General features: G+C 44.0%; 1 pseudogene; it reads left to right on the forward strand.

The window, feature by feature from the left end:
- The first annotated feature begins 5,840 nt into the window (after window positions 1-5,840).
- LOC118631865 lies at window positions 5,841-8,007 on the forward strand (annotated as a pseudogene).
- Window positions 8,008-17,305: the final 9,298 nt, after the last annotated feature.

Raw genomic sequence — 17,305 nt, forward strand, 5'->3', positions numbered from 1 at the left:
TTTAACCCCAAGATGGTCCATTTCATATTCAGGTAATGTTAAGCAGGTCTGATGTTCATCTGTCACACCTAGCGCCTGACCGCTGGCATCCACTTGGATGTGTGGAGCACATAGCAAATCAGTTGTTAAATATTTTAAACAGCATCATGATTTAGAATGTTCTTTCTTTTATGAAACTAAAATTTATAACTTAACTCATTGGTTCTCATCCTCTCTGAGCTATGCAAAGCCAATTTAATTCTCCAATACATATTCTGCACACATAGCATCCATTTAAATATTTGAAGAAGACTATTTGGTGAAATCACTTCTAAGTTATGTTAACAGTGCTTGCCTTTGGGTGATAGAAGTATGGATGAAGTTTCTTTTTTCTCTTTGGCAATTCTGTAGTCAGAAAAACAATTTTTTTTTCTTTATTAATTTTTAGAGAGAGAGGAAGGAAGAGGGAGAGAGAGAGAGACAGAAACATCAATGAGAGAGAACATCGACCAGCCAACTCTTACATGCCCCCCACTGGGGATAAGGCCCACAGCCTAGGCATATGCCCTGACCGGGAATCGAACTGGTGATCCCTTGGTGCATGGGTTAATGCTCAACCACTGAGTCACACTGGCCAGGCAGAAAAAGTTTATTTTTAAAAATATGCATTTAAAGACAATGATAGCCTCTCCATTGATCTTTCTTTAGTCTTCTATCTGAATAACTCCAGTTCTTTTAGCTCATCTTCTTATGGTTTGGTTTTCTATTCTTTTAGCTCATCTTCTTATGGTTTGGTTTTCTGACACATACACACACACACACCCATCCCCGCGGCCCCCCACCCCCGCCGCCCCTTAGCCTTTGCTGGTGTGATATAAACAACTGAATGAAATACTTCATGTCTGAGATAAGCATTAAAGAAAAAATTATTCATCTCTCTCATTCTGCATGCTATATTGATATTAGTAAAAAAAATTTTGCTTGTTTGCAGTCATATCCATTATTATTTTGTAGTATATAAAGCTAAGTTAATGTAGTCTTCACAGGTTTTGCTCTGCAACTCACCTGAGTAATATAGCCACATGCATTTTAATGGCAGTGGCTCATTCAAGGTGCAAAGTTGTGTCAGGAAAAGGAGTCAGTCCATCAGAAAATTAGAATGAGAAGGAATGGTGGCCTGGAATGTATACTTATGAGTCACTGGGGTGTAAAAGGCTGACTGCTTGCCAAATTTTTTGTTTCCTTCTTCCTAACACATCACTAGACTAGCGTTTCCAGGTCCCTTGTGGTTGGATAGTCATGTAACTGAGTTCTAACCGGTGGAATGAGAGAGTAATGCTTCCTATTGCAAAGCCACACAAATATCTCCCATACGGGATCCTCCATGATTCCTTCCCCCTCTGGCCTGCTGAAATAGAAAAAGGATATTGGATTAAATGGAATGTTAGGGACAAGGGATATTGTAAGTCACATGCAGAAGATGGCAGAGCTTCAAGGTCAGCCAGCCTGGATTCCTGAATGACTGTATGGAGGGAGGACCACTCTGCCAAATCTATTTACTTTCCCAGCACTGTTGCATAAGCAATAAATAGTACCTTGTTGTATGTTAGCAATTATATATTTTGGGATCTATTTATTAAAACAGTTAGCCAACTTTAATATTATTCAATGATGTTCTCTGGGTGACCTTGGTATTTTTGTGTGTGTGTCTTTTTCCTCATCTCCTCTGCTCCAAGAGAGAGAATTTGCCCTAGACATTTATTTTCAAATACTTCAGTCAAGACACAAGAAACCATGCTATATATAGGGCTTCATATTTTATATTAATAAATTTCAACTTGGATGCATCTTATGATTTTGGTTTTTCAAATATTTATCTCATCTTAATTATATCATTCTCTATTTCCTGTCCCGTTCACATTTAGTAAGCATTTTTCTATACTCTCAGGAAAGTTTACTAGTAAAAATTATGAAGCAGTTATATTAGTGAGAAGTTAAGTAATTTATTAAGACCCTAATTTAGATTATGGCAGTATATTTACTTCCAAGCATTTTACCCTGAAAAAGTGCTATTGTTGTTCTCAATCAGCTTTTGCTGTATACACCCGTTACCAAGAGTTAGTGACATAAAACACACATTCATTATTTCTCACTGTTCTACATCCTGAGTAGACAATGCTTTTGTCTGGGCCAGCTCAGCCTGGGAGGGTCCAGGATGGTGGGAAAAGCTGGGAGACTGGAACTCTCCACCAGGAAGTTAGCTCATGCTTCTTCATATGGGGTGAAAGGGTTCCAAGGATTTAAAACAATAGAAAACCCCTAGAATCCATGTGGGAGGCCCTACTCATAGCCTGTTAGCAGAGATGGTGGCTGCTTTGCAAACAATAACAATAGTGTGCTTATTTATTTATTTAAATGTGTGTTCTATGTATATCTATACCCCAGATTACTGAGGTGTAACATAGAAAGAAAGTACACATCCAATACATAAGACTGAAGTAATGGAGCTATGGGATTTGAAGGACTATTTGTACCAGAACACCTGGCTCACGGAAGCTGGTACAACTGAGCGCAATTAGCCAGGGGAGGAAGGAAGGGGACAATTGTCTAGTTCGTGATGGATTCTAACTTTACAAAATCAATCCTAATATATGACAGCAGGAAGCACTGACAGTGGTATGTCATATCCTAAGTCTTTCTTTCATGTTTTCTCTCCTTTCCCTCCGTTTCCTTTCCTGGATCCTCTCTGCTTATGCTCATCCTTCAAGAGAGCAATGTAAGACATCAGCAAAAGAAGGCAGGGCGAGAAACAGACGCGGGAGCTGTGAAGGAGATACAGGGAAATGGAAGTAATGGGAAAGAGGTAGTGAATAGGGTAGGTATAGGGGCCTTGAGGATATTCAGAGAGAAAATTGATTTTCAAACGAAGCTCAAGCTTGCCACAGGGCCTTCACCTGTTCGTGCTGTTCCTTTCCCCGGGAATGCGGTTCCTACAGACCTTAGCCAGGTTCTTCCCCTTACGTCACCAGACCTGTGCTGTGGCATCACCTGGCCATGGACACCTTCCCTGCCCGCCATTCTCCTGGCCCCGCCTCATTCTCTACTCCCTTATCCTGAGGTCTTTCTTGGTAGCCATAATTAGGCTCTGAATTCACTCACCAATTTTCTGTTCAGTGTATGGTGCATGCATTAGAACTTGTGTGATGATGAAGCTCTCGAGCTGGAGCACCTACATTTAAATCTTGGCTGCAACTCATATTGCTAACTTTTTTCTCAGCTTCACCTATAAAATGATACTGCTCACACTAATGAATTGTGAGTCTGAAGTGTGTCAAGACACGCAGTGCTCTTAGCACAGTGCCTGGCACGTGGTCAAACCGCGGTAACTCTGGGCAATTGTTTCATTCACCACTGTGCCTTCAGCCCCCAGAAGAGTACCTGCCACACAGCAGATGCCCACTCACCATTTTTAAAATAAATAAATATTAGTTAAATATTGAATAAATATAATAATCGCAATGAACTCTTGTTGAGTACTACTCCTTGCCAGGCATCGTATTGTGCAACAAAACTATGAAAAAAGCATTTGTCTTCTTCTACCTATTTTACAGATGAGGAATCCTAGCCTTTGGTTAACTAATTATCCGAGGGCACAAAGCTGGTGCATGGAAAAGCAGGGCACAACCCTGGGTTTGTGTGATACAAAACACATATTCTTCATCACTTTTCTATGCTGCTTCTTACTGCATTTTAATAAAGATACATTAGAGATGTTTTATCTTAATAAAAAAATGCAATTTAAAAATAACTTTCTGTTATATCCTATTATTTGTTAATCACAAACATTTTTTTGGTCTGGCATTTAAACCTGAATTAATAGACCTAGATGTGTAAGATAATTTCTTTGAGAGGATACATCAGTCCAGTCTAGCCCTTTATTCTTAGATAGAATTCCCTGGCCAGTGCTGCCCACTAGTATAGCCCAGGGCTCCCTTTCAGTTCTATAGCAGCTAGGTTAATATGGTGTTAGTTGCAGGCACTCTCATTTGATAGCAGTGAAATAACTAGTCTCTTTATAGAGGCAATAAGTGGATCTATATGGTTAACTCTTTCCCTAAGACTAAGACCAAGACGTTCAAATTTCTCTTCTGATGTAGTCTGTGTTGTAGCTCTCTTCCTGGTGCTTGTCAAGTTAAAACAAGTAAAACAAAAATCGGATACCCAAACAAAGGCAGGTACAGGGGAAAATTCTATGAGGTGTGCCTGGGAGAAGTCATGGAATTGCAGCGAAGACAACATTATTTGAGATGTGCTTCTGTTCTTTTAGCCATTAGTGAACATCTGCTGAACGCGAGGGTAATTTACAACTTCTCTTGGTGCAGTTGGTAGAATGGTCAGTGGGTAGAGTTGTGGCTGGTAGGAAGAGGAGACTCGAGGTGCGATTTTTCCATTGCCAGGTACATGAAGGTAGTCTGAGCAAATTACATATTCAGTAAAGCCCAACAACAGTGCTGGAGCACAACTCAACACACCCCATGCTCAGACCTTCATAGACAAATAGTGCACTATTTTAGCAGCACTATCCATGTATTTAATTCCTGGTACCTGATTATGATACTGTCTTATTATTACTGTTTATTGAGATGTGTTGACTCTAGAGTGAGTAAATAATATTGCTGCTATTAGTATGGTGCCCAGAAGCTAATTTTTAAATTTCAGCATGATGTAACAATTATCTCAATAGTTAATATTATTTTTATTTTACTGCCGATCATTTGCCCGTGATAGGGAAAAATATTCTTATTCCTGATTTTGGCTATACAGTATGTGAATTCTTTCTATGTAGAGACTAAAAGGGCAGAAGGGTCACAGAGGAGCTTGGAAAGTTCTCTACATTAAAGGTATTACCCACTACCTCAGGTTGTATACACACACACACACATATACACACATACTCATTTATTTTTATTTTAAAATTGTTTTCTTTATTGATTTTAAAGAGAGGAAGGGGGAGAGAGAGAGAAAGAGATAAAAACATCCATGAGAGAGAACATAGATTGGCCGCCTCCTGCATGGTCCTCACTGGGGATCAGGCCCACAGCCTGGGCATGTGCCTGACCAGAAATCAAACCAGCAACCTCTTAGTGCCTGGGTCGACGCTACACCACTGAGCCACATCGGCCAGGCCATATACTCTTTTAATGAGTGCCTTTTTAGAATCAAATAATCTGCCAGTAGTTGGTAAATAAATATTGCATCTCTCTTTTGGTCATTTTAAGTGATTCACTCAGAAAAACTAGTAGATGACTACACTGCCCTTTTTCTTTAATAGTATTTTCATTTTTTTTCTTTAATAGTATTTTTTTTAGTGAAGTGATTAACTGCTCAGGACAAAATGCCTGACTAGTGATTTAAAAATATATAAGATTTTTCCTGAAGAGGAAGCAATGTTCTTGGTATGTAAAAGAGAATTCGGTGTCAAGCTTTAAAAATGAAAGTATGGCCCTGGCCAGCTTGGCTCAGCGGTTAGAGCATTGGCCTGTGGTCCTGAGAGACCCGGGTTCAGTTCCCACTAAGGGCGCGTATCTCAGTTGCAGTTTGTCCTCGGCCCTGGTTGGTCGTGCAGTTGGCAGCCATTCCATGTGTCCCTTTCAGGTCGATGTTTCTCTTTCTCTCTCTATTTCTCTCTTCCTCTCTCTCCCTCCCACTCTACCTGAACAAAAAATGGAAAAATGCCCTCGAGTGAGGATTAAAAAAATAATGATAATAAAAAATAAATAAAAATGAAAGTATGCCTTCCAAAACTGTGAGGCAAGGAGCATTTCTAATAGACCACTTTTCTTTTCCTGACCTTTAGGTCTATGACTTACTGGAGGTCATTTTCTTTAAAGCCTTTTAGGAGAAAGTGGCTACCTTTTTATCCAACTGCATGCCTAGAGGGACTACAGGCCGTCCCAAAGGAGGTTCACAGTACAACCCAGAAAATTAAGGAGGGGGAAATGTCTGAATGTTTGTTAAGGGCCTTGCTGAACTGCCAAACTTTTGAAGAACTAGAACACGTGTCAAGTTCATATAAAAGTGGGAGCAAAGGCACCAAAGCCCAGAGAGCAAGGCAGCTGGGATTAGAGGAAGCAACCAGGACACTGCTTGAGAATCTGGGGTAGCTCAATAGCTGTCTTACACTGAACTCACCGTAAAGGGCTTTTGGCACTCCAGTACATTGAAAGAGAAGTGCAGCATGTTTTAGCAGACATGCTTGCTAAAGACAAAGGCACACTTGATGTCATAAAGACATTGTGCCAAGATAGATATATTTCTATTCAGTCATCTCTAGCCAAAGTGTTCTAAAAAATAAATGAATAAATGAGAAGGACGTTAATAAGTTTCATGTCTACAAGAATTTTTCATGCAACATAAGAAACATCAATATCATTAGATTCTGGCAATTAGCCATGGAGAAAATGTAAAGATACTGACGGTCAAGGTCAACATTCCTAATGGAGTTAAGGATGAATTCTGTAAGTGGTGCATTCAAAACAGGTGGAGACCACGTCACTTTGCAAGGCCGGAGTTAATGAAGATCTTGTACAATTCAATGGATGATTTTTTTAAATGCCTTATTTATCCTCTCCTCTGTAGAGAGTTCAGAGAAAAACTAACATCAAATGTATAGAAAGAATCAGTAATGATGTTTGGATGGAACCTTCATCATCTCCTTTTAACAAGCCCTGTTCCAGGGCTCACCTTGATGGGAGTGGATCCCAGTTACAAACATGGTCATTTTTCCTGTCAGTCAGATACTTCATACTGATGTGGTTTACTTGCATTGTGGACAAGGCTTCCAAGAGGCAGAGAAGATAAAGAGACTTTTGCTGAATTATAACCACAACACAGTGGTGATTGTAAATGGAACTGCCTACCGGGAGACAGAAGCTTCCTTTGCTGACCTGATAATGAAAAATTACTTTGCACTACTGGACATTGTTTGCTGGATCATCAGGGAAGCAGGAGCATCAGTCCACAGTGTCAGCCCTGAAGCTAACGAAGGGATGCCAGGACTAGACCCTAATTTGAGAAGTACAGTTTCTGTAGCAAGGTGTGTACAAGGTCCATTAGCTGAATCGGTGAAAATTGAGCCAAAACACGTTGGAGTTTGAACGTATCAGCACGATGTATCCCAGACTTTACTCAAGGCAACACTGGACAGTATTGGTGAAGAATGCGTCAGGTTTGTGGGAATGGATATGAACATCTGCTCAGAAGTGTTGCAAGGCATGTGGTAGAACACAATGTCAACCGAGCCAAAAATATTATTGAATGTCGAGAGAAAAATGGGTCCTTTATCAACTGAAAACCGCTGAAGAAAGTGAAAAGACTGGGTCCAAAATCTTTGCAATATTATGCTGGCTTCATCAGAATTAACCAGGATTATATTAGAAAATTTTGCAGTAGTCAGCAAACTGCATCTGCAGGTCCAAGTGCAAAACTGCAGTGAATGTTGTTCTGAAGCCAGATCCTTTGGACCAAAACTGTATTCACCTAGAATCAAACTGCATAGTGACGAGGTCTCTACCATTCATTGGAGGAACACTGTGTGAGATGGGAAAGCCTGAAAAGCAATAAAACCTAATGTTATTCCTTGAAAAAGAAGGAATAGAGAAAATTGCAAACAACTGTACACACCTCAAAGGTCATCATAGATGGTCTCCGACACCCTGAATGCTTTGACTTTCGACAAGATTTTGATCATCCCAATTTCAAGCGAAGCATAGTCTCCTTGAAAGATCTGCAGGTTGGGACAATTCTTACAGGCAAAGTTGAGATTCCCACTTTGTTTGGAATTTTTGTGGATACAGGAGTGAGGAAAGTAGGACTGTTTCCCATATGAAATATGACAGAAACAAAACTTTCTAAAACAAAGAAGAGAAGAATCTTGGACTGAGTCCTGGAGAAAGGGCAGAAGTCCAAATACTCAACATGGACACCCCCCGAGCTAGGATTAGTTTGGACCTCATTGGGGTGTTGTAAGCATCCCACTGAAGGCCAAACATTATGTTATTTCCTAATTTCTGCAAATTGGCAAGAATAAGTCATATGCTTGTGACTTCTAAGTAGCAGATGAAAAAGAATTCACTTAATATCAGAAGTATTTTCCAAACACTTTCCTAGTTTTTCTTTCTGAATAAATAGAAAACTAATAGTTTAGTTTCTTTTCCCCTTAAAGAAAACAACTAACAGACATCGTTATGTGGCTTAATGTTATGATTTTCTAATCAAAGTTTTATTTTTTGTAATTCACTTTTAACTCCTTTAGCATTTTACATAAAAGATTATTTTACTTCTACTCGCCAACTGCCTTGCTAGACTTGTATGGTATTGTCTCCTTGATGTGAATTGTGCAGTGTTTAATTCTCCCTTTTTATAGATTTTTAAAAGTCATGCATTTTGGATTTGATTCATGATTTTCCCTTGCCAAGCAAACCAAAATACACCAATAAAAACATCCTGATGTGTTTGTAACCATCAAGTGGGTGGCTCTAAACATTTCTCAGAAGGAGATTATATATATATATATTATATATATATATATTCAATAAAATTTTGTGGCTAGTGAAAAAATGTAGGTGTAAAGGGCTTTGATTAATGCCTATCATACTGTCAGCACTAAGTAAATTTTAGTGTTTATACTAATAATTTAATATTTATGTGTGAATGAGTAAATTATTCCTAATTTAACTTTAGCTTATCTTGTATTGTGCTCTATTGTTTTGGGTCATGTAGTCCTCAATAAATTCTAAGTTTCTTGAATCTGGAAACCATGGACTTCCATCCTCCACAATATACCTACAGAAATGCTGAGCACACAGTGCTCATTCAACAAATACTTATTGATTAGTTTAATGTTCTAGGGAAATTAAGTATTCCCCTTAATGAAATCCTACAGTCTACTGGGAGACCATTCTCCATGGGTTTCTTAGACTTTTTACATCTTAAGAGCATAGACATTGATTTTGTCTTAGATTTCCTTTCCAAGGAAGATTGTATACAACAGCCTGGAAGATAGAAATAATGACTTCACTGGAGCAGAAGGCAGGTTTGTTTGCTATTCAGTATTGCAAAGATAATATCACCGTACAGTGTAAAACTTGGGTAATTTTGCATGCAGCCCATTATAAAAGTCTGAGGGATTTTCAAGCTCAGGGTTTCTCAGCCGTGATGCAAACCACTGAGTCCTCAGCATTCATGTGTGCCATTCCACCTTGTCCCCGTGGACATGGAAGACAAGTGTAAGCAACAGGAACATGAAGCTTGGGCTGCTAGCCATACCTTGGGTGATAAGCTCCTTTGTCTCTGATCAAGAAGTCTTTTGTCTTCTGGCAGCATCCATGACATTGTGGCAGACTCACTTGGTAGCTTGCAAGTACGGTAAGACCTGAAACCCTTCATCCTTCTTGACATGATGTTGGAAAGAAAAGCACATTTATTTAATTGCTTGGTTCTATATTGTTTCAACTCCATTTAGAGACTTGGAGAACTAAATAAGCAAGCCATTCAATTTTAAGTTCTCTAGGCACTGCATACTAGAGTTGCTTAAAAGTTTCTCATGCTGCCTTTCAATATTATTATTATTATATGATTCAGATCTGCAAAACAGAAGCCAGTGAAGAAATCAAATAATTTTTCTTTGAATGTTGCTCTTAAACATAAGGACATATTTAGAATACTTGATCTAGATACACAGCCCGGAGAATTTAGGTGCTTGTGCATTTACCAGAGGGAAGATTCCAGGGAAGGTGAGAAGGTGAGCTGTTTTGTTTTCTTGTTTGTCTTACAAAAGGAGTTTTGTTGTACTTAAAGCACAAAGGATATGTAGCCAGGTTGATGAAGGTCCCACAAACCAGGTACAGTGGTGAATAGTGAAGGAAGAATTTAAGGAGGGGTCTCAAAATGAAATGAATTACTTCAAGGAACACTGTTTTCCTCACCATGAGAAAGAGTATGGGACAGAATGACTTAATCAGGCAGGTGGCTGAACTGGATAAATTCTAAGATTTCCAAGGAGTTTCAGAGGGCTCAATGCAAAATGACTATTTATGTTGACTTAAGTTAATACCTGTAATGTTGCTGTCCGTGTAATTAATATGTTTGGCACAGTGCCTTGATAAACGCAGAGGCTCTTTCTGTTTGAATTTGCTTAATCTGCTGACAGGTTGTCTTGTTGACAAAGACTACTATTTGTCTGACACTACTACACTGTGTAACCATGTGGCCATGCTGTTTGCTGCAGCATCAAGCCAAAAGACTCTCATTGGTCTATCCACTCTCCAGTGAGACAACAGCAATTTGTAATTCTAGACAATTAACCATTTTCTGCATTCCAGATAGTCTGATAAGCACTTTCCATGTCATACCCCATTTAATTCTCAGAATGAACCTATAAAGTTGGCATTGTATGACCCCATTTTACAGATAAGTAAACTGAGATGTAGAACAGATGTTGTTACCCAAGATCACACAGCATAATTACCAGAGGGAATTTGGATTTGGGCAGTTTGAGTTCTAAGCCATTTCTCCTATTAACTGCACATTGAAATGCAGAATCAGATGTGGAGAAGGGGGGAAAAAATCTAGCAACTTGTTAAGGAGGCATGAAATGTGGTAGTTTTTGTAAGGTGTTAGAGGAAAAGATTCAAATAAGGAACCCTCTGAAACTCCTTGGAAATCTTAGAATTTATCCAGTTCAGCCACCTGCCTGATTAAGTCATTCTGTCCCATACTCCTTCTCATGGTGAGGAAAACAGTGTTCCTTGAAGTAATTCATTTCATTTTGAGACCCCTCCTTAAATTCTTCCTTCACTATTCACCACTGTACCTGGTTTGTGGGACCTTCATCAACCTGGCTACATATCCTTTGTGCTTTAAGTACAACAAAACTCCTTTTGTAAAACAAACAAGAAAACAAAACAGCTCACCCTCTCACCTTCCCTGGAATCTTCCCTCTGGTAAATGCACAATCACCTAAACTCTCCGGGCTGTGTATCTAGATCAAGTATTCTACATATGTCCTTATGTTTAAGAGCAACATTCAAAGAAAAATTATTTGATTTCTTCCTAGGATTTCAAAATAACCCAATTTATCTTTGTTCATTTCTGCAAATTGTGATGTTGAAACTGAGACTCTTCAGGTTATTTTTAAAAATGAAGTATTTCACAACACTCACAGAATGGGAACTCTTTTTTTTTAAAGAAAACCTTGTTTTTTGCTGACACTCTTTTGATTAAAGAAAACTGTTTTTTGCTTACACTCTTTTGAGCTCAGTAGGAAAACAAGCAAGTTTAAAAAGCTAGCGATTTCTAACTGCAGGTCCAAACTTGAACATTTTATGCCTGGGGAAAGTCGTTTTCATGTTAAGGATTCAGTCACATGATATAACTATGCTACGGTTATGTAATATTTTAGAACTCTTCAAAGTTGGATGTGTGGCAGTTATTTTTCCAGACTGAAGACTCAAGGGTCAATGCTGATGAATTTCAGAGATAAGACCATTATCCCTTTAGGCTCAGCAATAAGATTAATTCTCAGATGACCACACTTGTCACAAGTAAATAATGAAGATCTGTTAAAAGTGGATTTAAAAAAAAAAAAAAATAACAGTGCTACTTTTCCAATGTGAAAAAGTCATTAAATAATGTTGGCTTTAAAAGAAGCACAGCTTTCCATAAACCTAAAAATATTTTCAAAATCATTGAAAAACTATTAAGCCTAGATGGTTTATACTTGAGACTAACAAACTGGAACCAGATGGTAAATATTTTAGGCTTTGTAGACCACATACAGTCTTTGTTGTGACGATTTCACTCGTCACTGTGGTGTGAAGGCCGCTATAGACAACATGTAAACAAATGAGTATGATTGTGTTCTGACACTGATAGAAGAAGTAAACTGTCATTTTAGAAAAAACAAGTTCCCAGGAGATAACCAGACCCCTTTGCCTCCTAGAGATAACCAGACCTTTTGCTTCCTGCTTCTGTAAATTGCTTACCCCTCTCGCATGTAAAGAATGTCCGCCCAGCCCGCTATAAAGCTAGGCACGCCCTGCAGCTCGGGCCCAGAATTTGGAGACTGCTCCTCTGGGTCCGCATGTATAAATAAAGGAACCTCTTGGCTTCCTCCAATGTTCTGTCTGAGTCTTTTCATAACATTTTGGTTCCCTGACTGGGAAACAACTCACAGGAGCAGGTGATTGGCACCGGTGAGGTGGCCCCGCGGGCGCTCGGTGGAGCCCTGTGACGGCGAGGGGGCCCCGCGGGCGCTCCGTGGAGCCCTGTGTCAGCGAGGTGGCCCCGCGGGCTCTCCCTGGAGCCCTGTGACTGCGAGGTGGCCCCGCAGGCTCTCCCTGGAGCCCTGTGACGGCGAGGGGGCCCCGCGGGCACTCCGTGGAGCCCTGTGACGGCGAGGGGGCCCCGCGGGCGCTCCGTGGAGCCCTGTGACGGCGAGGGGGCCCCGCGGGCACTCCGTGGAGCCCTGTGACGGCGAGGGGGCCCCGCGGGCGCTCCGTGGAGCCCTGTGACGGCGAGGGGGCCCCGCGGGCTCTCCCTGGAGCCCTGTGTCAGCGAGGTGGCCCCGCGGGCTCTCCCTGGAGCCCTGTGACGGCGAGGGGGCCCCGCGGGCACTCCGTGGAGCCCTGTGACGGCGAGGGGGCCCCGCGGGCGCTCCGTGGAGCCCTGTGTCAGCGAGGTGGCCCCGCGGGCTCTCCCTGGAGCCCTGTGACGGCGAGGGGGCCCCGCGGGCACTCCGTGGAGCCCTGTGACGGCGAGGGGGCCCCGCGGGCTCTCCCTGGAGCCCTGTGTCAGCGAGGTGGCCCCGCGGGCTCTCCCTGGAGCCCTGTGACGGCGAGGGGGCCCCGCGGGCTCTCCGTGGAGCCCTGTGACGGCGAGGGGGCCCCGCGGGCTCTCCCTGGAGCCCTGTGTCAGCGAGGTGGCCCCGCGGGCTCTCCCTGGAGCCCTGTGACGGCGAGGGGGCCCCGCGGGCACTCCGTGGAGCCCTGTGACGGCGAGGGGGCCCCGCGGGCGCTCCGTGGAGCCCTGTGACGGCGAGGGGGCCCCGCGGGCTCTCCCTGGAGCCCTGTGTCGGCGAGGTGGCCCCGCGGGCTCTCCGTGGAGCCCTGTGACGGCGAGGGGGCCCCGCGGGCTCTCCCTGGAGCCCTGTGTCAGCGAGGTGGCCCCGCGGGCTCTCCCTGGAGCCCTGTGACGGCGAGGGGACCCCGCGGGCGCTCCGTGGAGCCCTGTGACGGCGAGGGGGCCCCGCGGGCTCTCCCTGGAGCCCTGTGACGGCGAGGGGGCCCCGCGGGCTCTCCCTGGAGCCCTGTGTCAGCGAGGTGGCCCCGCGGGCTCTCCCTGGAGCCCTGTGACGGCGAGGGGACCCCGCGGGCGCTCCGTGGAGCCCTGTGACGGCGAGGGGGCCCCGCGGGCTCTCCCTGGAGCCCTGTGACGGCGAGGGGGCCCCGCGGGCGCTCCGTGGAGCCCTGTGACGGCGAGGGGGCCCCGCGGGCTCTCCGTGGAGCCCCGTGACGGCGAGGGGGCCCCGCGGGCTCTCCGTGGAGCCCCGTGACGGCGAGGGGGCCCCGCGGGCTCTCCCTGGAGCCCTGTGACGGCGAGGGGGCCCCGCGGGCTCTCCCTGGAGCCCTGTGACGGCGAGGGGGCCCCGCGGGCGCTCCGTGGAGCCCTGTGACGGAGGGAAGCACGCGCCAGGTCATCTCGGGTCCCTGCTGTTCCGGGCTCCATGGCCAGCTGCCTGCGAGGCTCACGCTCCACCCCAGCTGCTGGGGGAAATGAACGCGTCCAGCTTCAGGGACTGCGCAGCTTCAGGACCGGTCGTGCCCCGGGGACCAGGAGCCCGAGTACAGGCCCACCCTTGAGGTGGAAGGAGAGACTGATCACCTCTCAGGCCTTCCGGCCGCCAGGCAGGGCAAACCCTAATGGGAGGGAATGTTGCAACTCGGTTGAATGTCTGTGTGTGAGTGAGTGTGAATGTCTGTGTGGCTCCACCGGTGCAAGCCTACGGAGTCTGAGTGGGCCCCGAACTGTGCGACCGTGGGGACCTCATCCGGCTCAGGTTAGCATCAGGTTCTGGGGGACACAGTCTCTCCCTGCGAGTCTGATCTGAGTCAGGGGCTTGTACTGACCTGCCAAAGCCAAGAGGCACCTAAATCCCCACGAGGGGAGTGGCCAGGCCGGCAAGCGAAAGTTTCTGTCTTGTGTGTCTTCCCTTATTTTTGTCCTCCTCTGCCCCCCTACTGTCTCCCTCAACTTTGTTATGGTTAATCTAATCATGGAGAGCAGTCCTACTGCCCAGAAGACCTCATTGGGCTGCATAGTAAACGTTCTTAGGGAAGGATTGGAAGAAGGTTCTGATTAGGGCACAAAAATATTTAAAGGAAAGTGAAGGGCCTTCTGTGAATTAAATTGACCCACATTCGGGGTGGGCTGGACTGACATGGGATCCTTTAACCCTGAGTTAGTGCAGGCAGTTTGGAGTCAGGTCACTGGGGACCCAGGGCATCCAGACCAATTCTCCTCTATTGATCAATGGCTTAATTTAATGAGACACCCACCCCCATAGTTAAAGAGCAAGGCCCTCCAGACCAGGGCACAAATACTGGTAGTGGGCCCCAAACTGAGCCCCAAGAGAAACCTGGGAAAAGGTAGGAAAGTGCCTGCGAGGCTGAGATACAGCAAAATGCCCGAACAAGTTTCTGGCCCAAACATTTACTCTTTGGGCCCTAATTAGAGATTGTCTTGATCCTGTGCAGGAGGCTAATAAGGTGGGGACGCAAGGTGGAGTGAAAGACTTGACGGAAGCTGAGAAAGGCTACGAGTCTTTAACGACTGCCCCACTGCCTTCCACTAAGGCTGTGAGAGAGGTTAATCCCCCTGCTGAGACTTTACTCCCAGAGTCATAAGAGAGAACTAGAAAGAGAGATGGAGCGAAATCTGTGGCACCTCAGGGAGGAACATTCAGATAAGGGGTTTAATGTTACCAAAAGTTTTGCAAAAATAGCTCTTACCTTCCCGAGGGCATGCAGGGGCTTGGCCCAAAGAACCCTCTAGTGCCCCTGTACATTCTCCCCAACAGATGGGACTAAGAGAGGCAAAACCTGCCAAAGAGAATATCACTGGGATTTTTTTATTATTTCCAGTGACAGAGGGGCCAGACCTGAACAATCCAGGTCAAATATTAAAATTGCATGAGCCCATCCCATTTAAGATGTTAAAAGATCTCAAATCTTCTTGTACTATGTATGGGCACACAGCTCTCCTGTGCTCAGTTTATTAGACTTGCAGGCCCTGCAGTTCGTCCAGAAGGCAGAATGGATGGTGCAGGCCTCTCCAGATCCCTTAAAAATGAGACTCTTGCATTTATTGGGACTCTAATTTTTCTGATTATGACTGTACAGGGGAATCTTTATAGATCTGGGCCTCAGTGGAACTGGGAACTTAAAAATAGGATATTGGGGGGAGATCTTAAGAAGTGTCTCCACAAAGTGGATATAAAAACCTGTTTTCAGTCTCGACCTATATGACCTCATGAGAGGCACCATAGGCACAGATGATATTACTGAAGATTGATGTCATATAGAAGAGCCCCTTCTCTGGGATTACGGGATGTCTACGGGGGAATGGGGACTACAAGGGGTAGGAATCTATATATGCCCAGGGAGCAGTACAGTCACCACAAGTTGCTTAAATGCAAAGGAATACTTTTGTCCATCTCAGGGTTGTGAAACCACATTTACTACTAAGGGCTCTATAAGAAGCAGGCACCCTCATATAGATTTTAGAAGATTAACCGAGCCCAAGAGTTTCCTTATAGGAAAACCTAACCCTATTCAATTAATGTCATTAGTCAGCTAGACTTTTATTGGATCACAGGAAGGACATAGGAGCTGACTGCTAGTTATGCCCAAATTCGAAGCCACCTTATTATACAGGGCTAGGCCTCTCCGAGATAATGTGGACTCTAGTCCAGACTTTAGAGTCCACTATAACCAGGCGGGCCACTGCCAAAATATTGGCCCTCCAACAATATCAGTACAGATATCAACTCCTACAAAGGTCTGATCTGTATCATGATGCAAAAGGCAGTAATAGCAGCTAATAGCATCAAAAGCAGGGGAATGATAGAAGAAGTAAACTGCCATTTTAGAAAAAGCAAATTCCCAGGAGCTAACTAGACCCTTTTGCCTCCTAGAGATAACCAGACCTTTTGCTTCCTGCTTCTGTAAATTGCTTACCGCTCTTGCATCTAAAGAATGTCCGCCCAGCCCGCTGTAAAGCTAGACATGCCCTGCAGCTCGGGGCCCAGAATTTGGAGACTGCCTCCTAAATAAAGGAACCTCTTCACTTCCTCCAATGTTCAGTATGAGTCTTTTTCGTAACAACACAACTTTATTTACGGACAATGAAATTGATTTTCATATAATTTTCAGTGTCACAAAATATAATTGCTTCCTTTGATTTTGTTTTTTCCCAAACATTTAAATGCATAAAACTAATCCTTAACACACAGGCCATACAAAAATAGGCAGAGGGTTGGGCATGACCTGCATGCTGGCCATGGTTTATTGATCCTGGCTGAACCAAACCTCAGCCTGGCCATAGCATGTACAATGATCACAGCCATTGAGAGCCGATAGGTGATGTCAGTAAGACTGGTCTTGACACATTCTCACCTCTTCTTTCTGCGTGCCCTCTCAACTCCTGTACGTCCCACACATTACTAGCTTCTAGTCAGGAGAGTTTAATATATGCAGCATGATCAACTGCTTTAACACTATCATTACCAAATAAGTGTGTGCTGTTACAGGGCTGTTATCTTTTCTTTAACTCTATGCTACCTTCACAGGAAGGGATTTGAAGATTGCTTCAAGCAAGGTTGTGTACTTAAACCTTTAGTGCTTTGATAGCAAAACCAGAATGTTCTATTTTTTCATCTGTTCAGACATGCTACTCACGACTGATGCAAAACCTAGCCAGGCAGATGCTCCATTACCTCTTTGTGGAAGACCACATGTCTTAACCTTCTTCACAGTTAAGTAGAGACTATGACTGGATTTGGTCAATGGAATTCAAATAAAAGCAATATAAGCAATATGCAGGCTTGACTCCTAAAACATCCAGAGTTATTCTTCACATCCACTCCTCCCTCTCATCTGCTCAGCTAAAAGCAAAGATAGCAGAGATGCTGGAACTCCACCACAGGAGTCCCAGAATAGAAAAAGACCCCCTAGAAACATTGCCTGACCCACACTGGATATCAGTTGAA

Source organism: Molossus molossus, unplaced genomic scaffold (assembly GCF_014108415.1).
Source record: "Molossus molossus isolate mMolMol1 unplaced genomic scaffold, mMolMol1.p scaffold_m16_p_16, whole genome shotgun sequence".
Classification (NCBI taxonomy): Eukaryota; Metazoa; Chordata; class Mammalia; order Chiroptera; family Molossidae; genus Molossus; species Molossus molossus.